This window comes from Motacilla alba, chromosome 19 (genome assembly GCF_015832195.1).
Source record: "Motacilla alba alba isolate MOTALB_02 chromosome 19, Motacilla_alba_V1.0_pri, whole genome shotgun sequence".
NCBI lineage: Eukaryota > Metazoa > Chordata > Aves > Passeriformes > Motacillidae > Motacilla > Motacilla alba.
Window position 1 is genome coordinate 3279558 of NC_052034.1, and position 6146 is coordinate 3285703.

At 44.1% G+C, this 6146-nt stretch overlaps 1 protein-coding gene across 1 annotated transcript in view; it reads left to right on the forward strand.

Moving 5' to 3' along the window:
* Positions 1–6146, forward strand: part of TMEM211 (transmembrane protein 211) — a 60052-nt gene that overhangs the window by 36367 nt on the left and 17539 nt on the right. The gene's annotated exons all lie outside the window — the stretch shown is intronic.

Genomic DNA, 6146 nt, shown 5'->3' on the forward strand with positions numbered 1-6146 from the left:
GATTTCCAGCCCCAGGTTCTGTGCCTCCTCTTCACCAGCTCTGGGGAGTTGAGTTCAATGCTCCTGACTAAGGAGGTGACAGTTTTCTGCTGCCTTTTCCTCTGCCTCTGCTAATTGCTGTGGTACATGAACAGCCTGCAGCTCAGACACAGCTCAGTTCTGACCCTGGAGAACACAGGGATGTTTCAGAAGAGATGAAGGCTCTGGGTTTGGCCCCTGAGTTCTTCTGCACAGCACCCAGTGATGCACAGCAAAGAGGAGCCTTGGCACTGTCAGTTCATTTTCTCCTCAGAATCTCCATAGGAAGGGAACTTTCCCTCTTTAGATGTTCCATTAGAAACTGCTGATGCAGAATCCATCAAATGCATTAAAAATCCATTAAGTCTGTAAGGCTGCTGTTTGTTTTCCTGCGCTGGCTGAAGAATTTGGAAGGCCACAAGCTGCCTGTTGCCTGTGGCAGATTATCCTGTGCTGGCTGGCTGTGTGCTCTGGCTGCAATATCCATGTGCAACAGGGATGCGTGGCTTCAAGAGATGAGAGGATACAAGGCCCTTTCAATCTGCCTGTGCCTTGCCTTTGAACTGTGTCACACAAAAATGACAGCAATGGGGGACACAGCAAATGATGCCCAAGAAGTTTGGCCCAAAATAACCTCATCATTTTGCATCAAACAGTTCTGTCTGAGATACTTGCTCTTTAGTCGCTTCTGAAGTGCACATTCTTCCCTAATAACTCATCAACAGGTGACACTTTGCTCAAATTATAGCTAGATCTTCATTAAAGTAAGCTGAAGATGATGGTACTGAAAAATTCGTGTAGGATAAATGTCCTGGAGCATTTAACAAACTCGTATTCAGTCATCAATTCTAACTTACATGCAAAGGATAATTTCAGGTAACACCATGAAATAGTTACTTTCTAAGATAAAACAAGGCACAACAATTCTGTGCAGCCCAGGATGATTGGGGGATTCAGGCAGGACAGGCTGACTGGGACACAGGATTAATCTTTGCAAACTGATGTTGAGCCAAGCGGGGAGTTCCAGCCAAAGCTTGTTCCAACAAGTGACGTGCAGTGATTTTGATGAATCCTCACGACACCCTGTTGAGAACTGGGGATGTTGTATAAACATACAGCATCTTGGAATCTTGCAGAGAGCAGGGATACACCTGGTACAGCACAGAGGTCAGAACTGAGTGTGTGAGATGCTTGTCTGGTTTGTTGCAGCCTCCTGGGAAATTTGTTTGGGTTTGGTTAACTTGAATTTTAAATGCAGGCATCCTACGGAAGGAAACTTCCCTGAATGACAAGTCTGATGTAGTTAAACAAAACCATTTTTGAAATGCAGAACTCCAATCGTGATTAAAATGCAGGTTTTCCAATGTATATTTCATCAAGGCTAACCATGAACAATCCTTTTTAAGTATTTCCTTTGATGGCTGGCTGTTTATTTGGATTCAGTGAGCGCAGGTTTGGTGAAAGAGGGTGTCAAACAGGTCAAGAGGCAAGACGGACACTGTGCCCTGGAAATTCAAGCCTTTATTATCTGGTCTCCATGGGATTTCCTTCCCTACATGGAAAAATGTGTGGTAATGCCATAGCAACAACAAAGGAACAAACATAGCAGGACATGTCTCTGCTGTTTAAGGCTCAGTAGACTGGACTTTGTAAATGACTGCATTTCCAGAACTGTTATTTTGCTTAGAATAATAGAAACAATGAGAAGCTGAACTAAAGGCACAAAAAATAAGGATGAACAGCTTTCCATCTTCTCCTTGAGGATTTTGTCTGTAAGGCAAAAGGAGCCTTATAAATATTAAGGACGAGTTGAAAAATCCTCATTTTAATTTCAAACTGATTCCTCTTCCTCATCTCATACCACACTTAGAAAGGAATCATCCTTAAGCCCCACGATAAACTCCTCACCCTGTGTGGGGAAGCACAGATGCAGAATACTGCACGTATTCTCTGCCAGCCAGTTCCCACAGGCAAAATCTGCTGCCTGCTTGTTAGGCAGAGAGCTTTGCTGAAGGATTCAGGGGTTAAATGGCCCGTGGGGAGCTGGGATGTCTGTGGAGATTCACAAAATGGGAAGAGAGAGTGGCACTTTAAGGATGGGCAGCTCCTGGTGTGGAGGTGATGCTCCCAGATGGTCCTGCTCCCTTGTCCTGTGTGCCAGCAGGACACACAGCAAGGCATAATCCACTTTTTTCCCTGTGGATTTGCTCCAGGATGCCACAGGAATGCACGGCTCACCACCGGCTCTCTTAAAGCCACATGCAAACAGTAGATCAACATGATTTATCAAAATCAGTTTATAACCAAGACACTGATCTGTCAGTGAGCAGCCCCAGAGGAAAGTTTTTGCAGCCCTCCCAGACCCTTTAAGATCCTTGACATTAAATGCAAGGCTTTCTGAGCTGCCTCCTGACCCTTCCTGTGACCTTCCTCTCACGAGCCATTATTCTCCACAGCAGAGCCCATCAGCACCTGTCATGGAAGGGGTCTTGGCTGAAAACTCACAGTCTGGCTGTCATATTTCAAACCAGCTCCTTATCAGAGGAGACCAAAGTCATGCCAAGAAAAGATCTAAGGAGGTGTGTGTGAGAAGGAAAATAATCCCTCCAGTTTTCAGGACAAATGGGTAACTATAACCACCTTTCATGGTTACCCTGGTTTTGCTGGAGTAGGTATCAGCCTGGCTTGCAGTGCCTTCATTTGCAAATCTGCTTCCCATACTCATCACAGGCTCTAAAAAAATGCACCTCTGACCCCAACCTCTGCCCACCTACCCACTGTTATCCTGCCTCTGATTTCACCAGCAGTGTCTTTATAAAGAGGAGCCAAAGCTGGGCAGTATCCAGAGCCCATCAGAAAACCTCATGGGGAGAGGTCCCAGCATGCCTCAATAATGAACATGGCTCACAAACACACCGACAGGGCTTCATCCAAAAAGCTTCTCCATAAATCAGAGCTGCCCTAATTCTATGAATTCTCTAATAGTTCAATACACGCTGAAATCATTTCAGTGGGCATAAAAAGACCTATCATGAGATTAACACTGAAACAGATTGGAAACATCTGGCTGTGGAAAGTGGATTGGTTAGACAGCAGCTTTTGCAGGGCTTTGCAGGGTTATTTTCCCCTTTGGATTAATCTGCTCGACTACAGAATAAGTATTTTTCTGACCTGCCAGCAGAGACAATATTAATAGTTTCTAATTCTTTAGTCAGCAGAACAGTAAGGTGAATGCATGCTTGGGATTGGATAGAGGGGAGTCTTTATGATCCTCCAGCATCCCTTTAAATTCTCCTTCTGTCACTTGCAACAAAACAGGCACTTTTTGGTATGGAAAACACATGGCACACAAAGAAAAAGGAAAAATAAGCCTGCCACCTCTAAAGGCAGAACTGCACTCAGATTTATGGGGTTGTGGCTAGGGAACAGAATAACAGCTGATATCTTTTATGGGTGATTGGGAAAAAGAAAATGTATTTCATATACCATTATGTACTATTACACAATGGTTAGTCATCTCAAAGAGGTATTAGATGGAGGTTTTTTTCATTAAAATGCCATTAACAAATGAAATGGGTGGGAGGAGCCATTGGCTCGGTAGTGGCAAATGACCTGATCACAGGTGAGTAATAATAATTGTGCATCAGCAATGATCAGTGCCAACTTGACAGATAGCTCAGATCTGACCAGTAATATTTGGCATCAAACCTCATTTCTATGCACCCAGCTTCCTGCCTTCTATCTTTATCAGCCAGTGCATTTTCTTTTCTGAGAGCAGGCTGATTGCTACTAATCTTCCAGCCTGTAACCTAATGCTCTCTCTTTAAATGAAGTCCCCATATTGTTGATAAAGAGTCATTGTGTTCGCTTATCTCCCTCCTCTCCAGAAGTGATAGCAGTAAATCTGACTTCTCAATTAACCTGTGCTGAATTAGAATCTTTATGATCAAATTGGTCGATGTCAGTTTGGATTTTTTTTTCTCTTTTTTAAATCTGGACTGCTTGAAACTCAGTGGGAATTAGGATTTGTGTAAGTCACCAGAGCCTCTTTCTGTGTGTCAGATTGCTGTGGTGTACACAGATGAGAAGCCATTTTCCTGTCATTCTTACAAATTGCTTCTCTTCCTGAAATTTTCTAAGGAGGAATGAACGTGGCATTGTGTTGAAGGGAAAGCAACAGAAATGAGATCATTTACACCATGGAAAAATAATGGTTGTTTCACAGATGTAGCAAGGGAGGAGAGTATGGCATAGATCTGTCTGTGAGACAGGAGCCAGACCCTCTACAAATTCATTACAATTATTATTTTAAATGTATTTTTCTGGGATGCAATGTTATACATTGGCATGTGAGAATGAAGACATTCAAAACTCCCTATATTTATGTCAGCTGTATATTTTCCAAACCATTCTTTTCAGATTAAAGTAATCTGTGGCTCACAGATGCCACATCCCATATGGGAATCTCATCAAAGGTTGGGGGAAAATTGAATGAGTCAAGAGAGGCAAGAATTTCCAACCAAGCCAGGGGAAGAGGCTCGTGGGTTGCTGGGCTGGGAGCACATCCAGCCCTCCTTGACACAGCACCATCAGCCTGGGCTCTCCTTGCTCTGCTCCACAGAGCAGGGATCTCTGGTGCAGGGACATCCTTCTGTCCTGCTTTAGAAACCTTGTGTTAGACACTGTCTTCCCTGAATGTCTTAAAGCAGGGCTTAACCTGGCTTGCTCAAATTCCTTGGCATTTGACATAGATAAACCAAGGTTAATTACAGAATGTTTAATTAAAGACTGTATCTAAGATCATCAAAACGTCTCCTACTTTAAAAAGCACGCAAATCTCATTAAAATATGGATACCTAAGAAAAGATATTTAGTGGCTAAATGGAAGCCCTGTCATTACTGCTTCATTTCCTTGCTGCTGTTTGAGTTTTGACGGGAAGGGCACTGGCAGATGATCCTCCTCTGATTAATACAGTTCCGTTGAAGATTTCACCTATAATTATCCCCTGTAGGAACACAAGGGCCTGGCCGGGTTTAAATCAGCATGCCTCACATATCTCCTTTATTCACCACTTCAAATATTTTTCTTGTTCAAACAGGGATGTGTAGCTGTAGTTCTTCTAGACTGTGTTTATCTGGCACAAGGAAGCCTGCACTGACACACGAAGAGATTGGTACAAACCAAATTTCCCATCTCTCCACTACAGATTAAAGCACAAACCAAAACTAATGCCATAAAATAAAGACTGCAATGCAAAAGTTGTGCCAGAGTACACCCTTGCACTGACTCCCATGTGCAAGATGTGCTGTAAAACTCCAGCTCAGAAGTGCAGACTTTTCCTAAGAGTACTCCTTTGCCGAAGATTTCAACCAATGCTTCTTCTCTTTCCATCCAATATTTATGTTTTCCTTGTTAGAATCTGTTTAAATTCCCATTATTTCAGGACCATCTTGTAATGTTTGTGCAGTATGTCAAAGCACCTCCCAGTTAAAAGACATTAAGGTAATCTATGATGCTATAAATAAGAGGCTTTTTTAAGGCAGTCCTTGAGTCATTTTGCTGTAATGGCAGCAGGGCTCATTAAACTGCTGCATCTCCTGCCCAGATTGGGGACATTTGCAGGGCCTGCAGTTTGTGACATTCCCCAACGTGACCCCTGGGAACACAGCAGGAACAGAGCTGGGGGATGTAAATCGGGCTGCAAAAGGAGCAGAGTGTCAAAGAGCAGCCCGGGCAGGGCCTGGGGTTCTCCTCCCTTCCTCAGCTCCTGCCCACCTGCCGTGCTCAGCAGGGTGGCATTGTCCTGGGCAGGGCAGCCACTGGAACAGCACGGAAATCCCACAGCTGGTTTGTCCAGAGTCTCCCAGCAGTGCTGGTGTGGCAGCACCTTTCACATTTAGCTCTGTGTTTCAGCTGTACTGCTTTGGGGGGTTTATCTCACCTGGGTATCAGGAGCAGGGAGATCAGACTTGCTTTGAAGGGCTCTTTCCTCCTCCTGCTGGGGATGCTCACAGCTGAGAGAACCCCACTGAGCACTTGTTCAAGCTGCTGAAAGTTCAACTCTTTATGCTACAGAAGCAAAACATTCCAGTGAATACATCCAGGCACACTGGGGTTTGATTAGAAC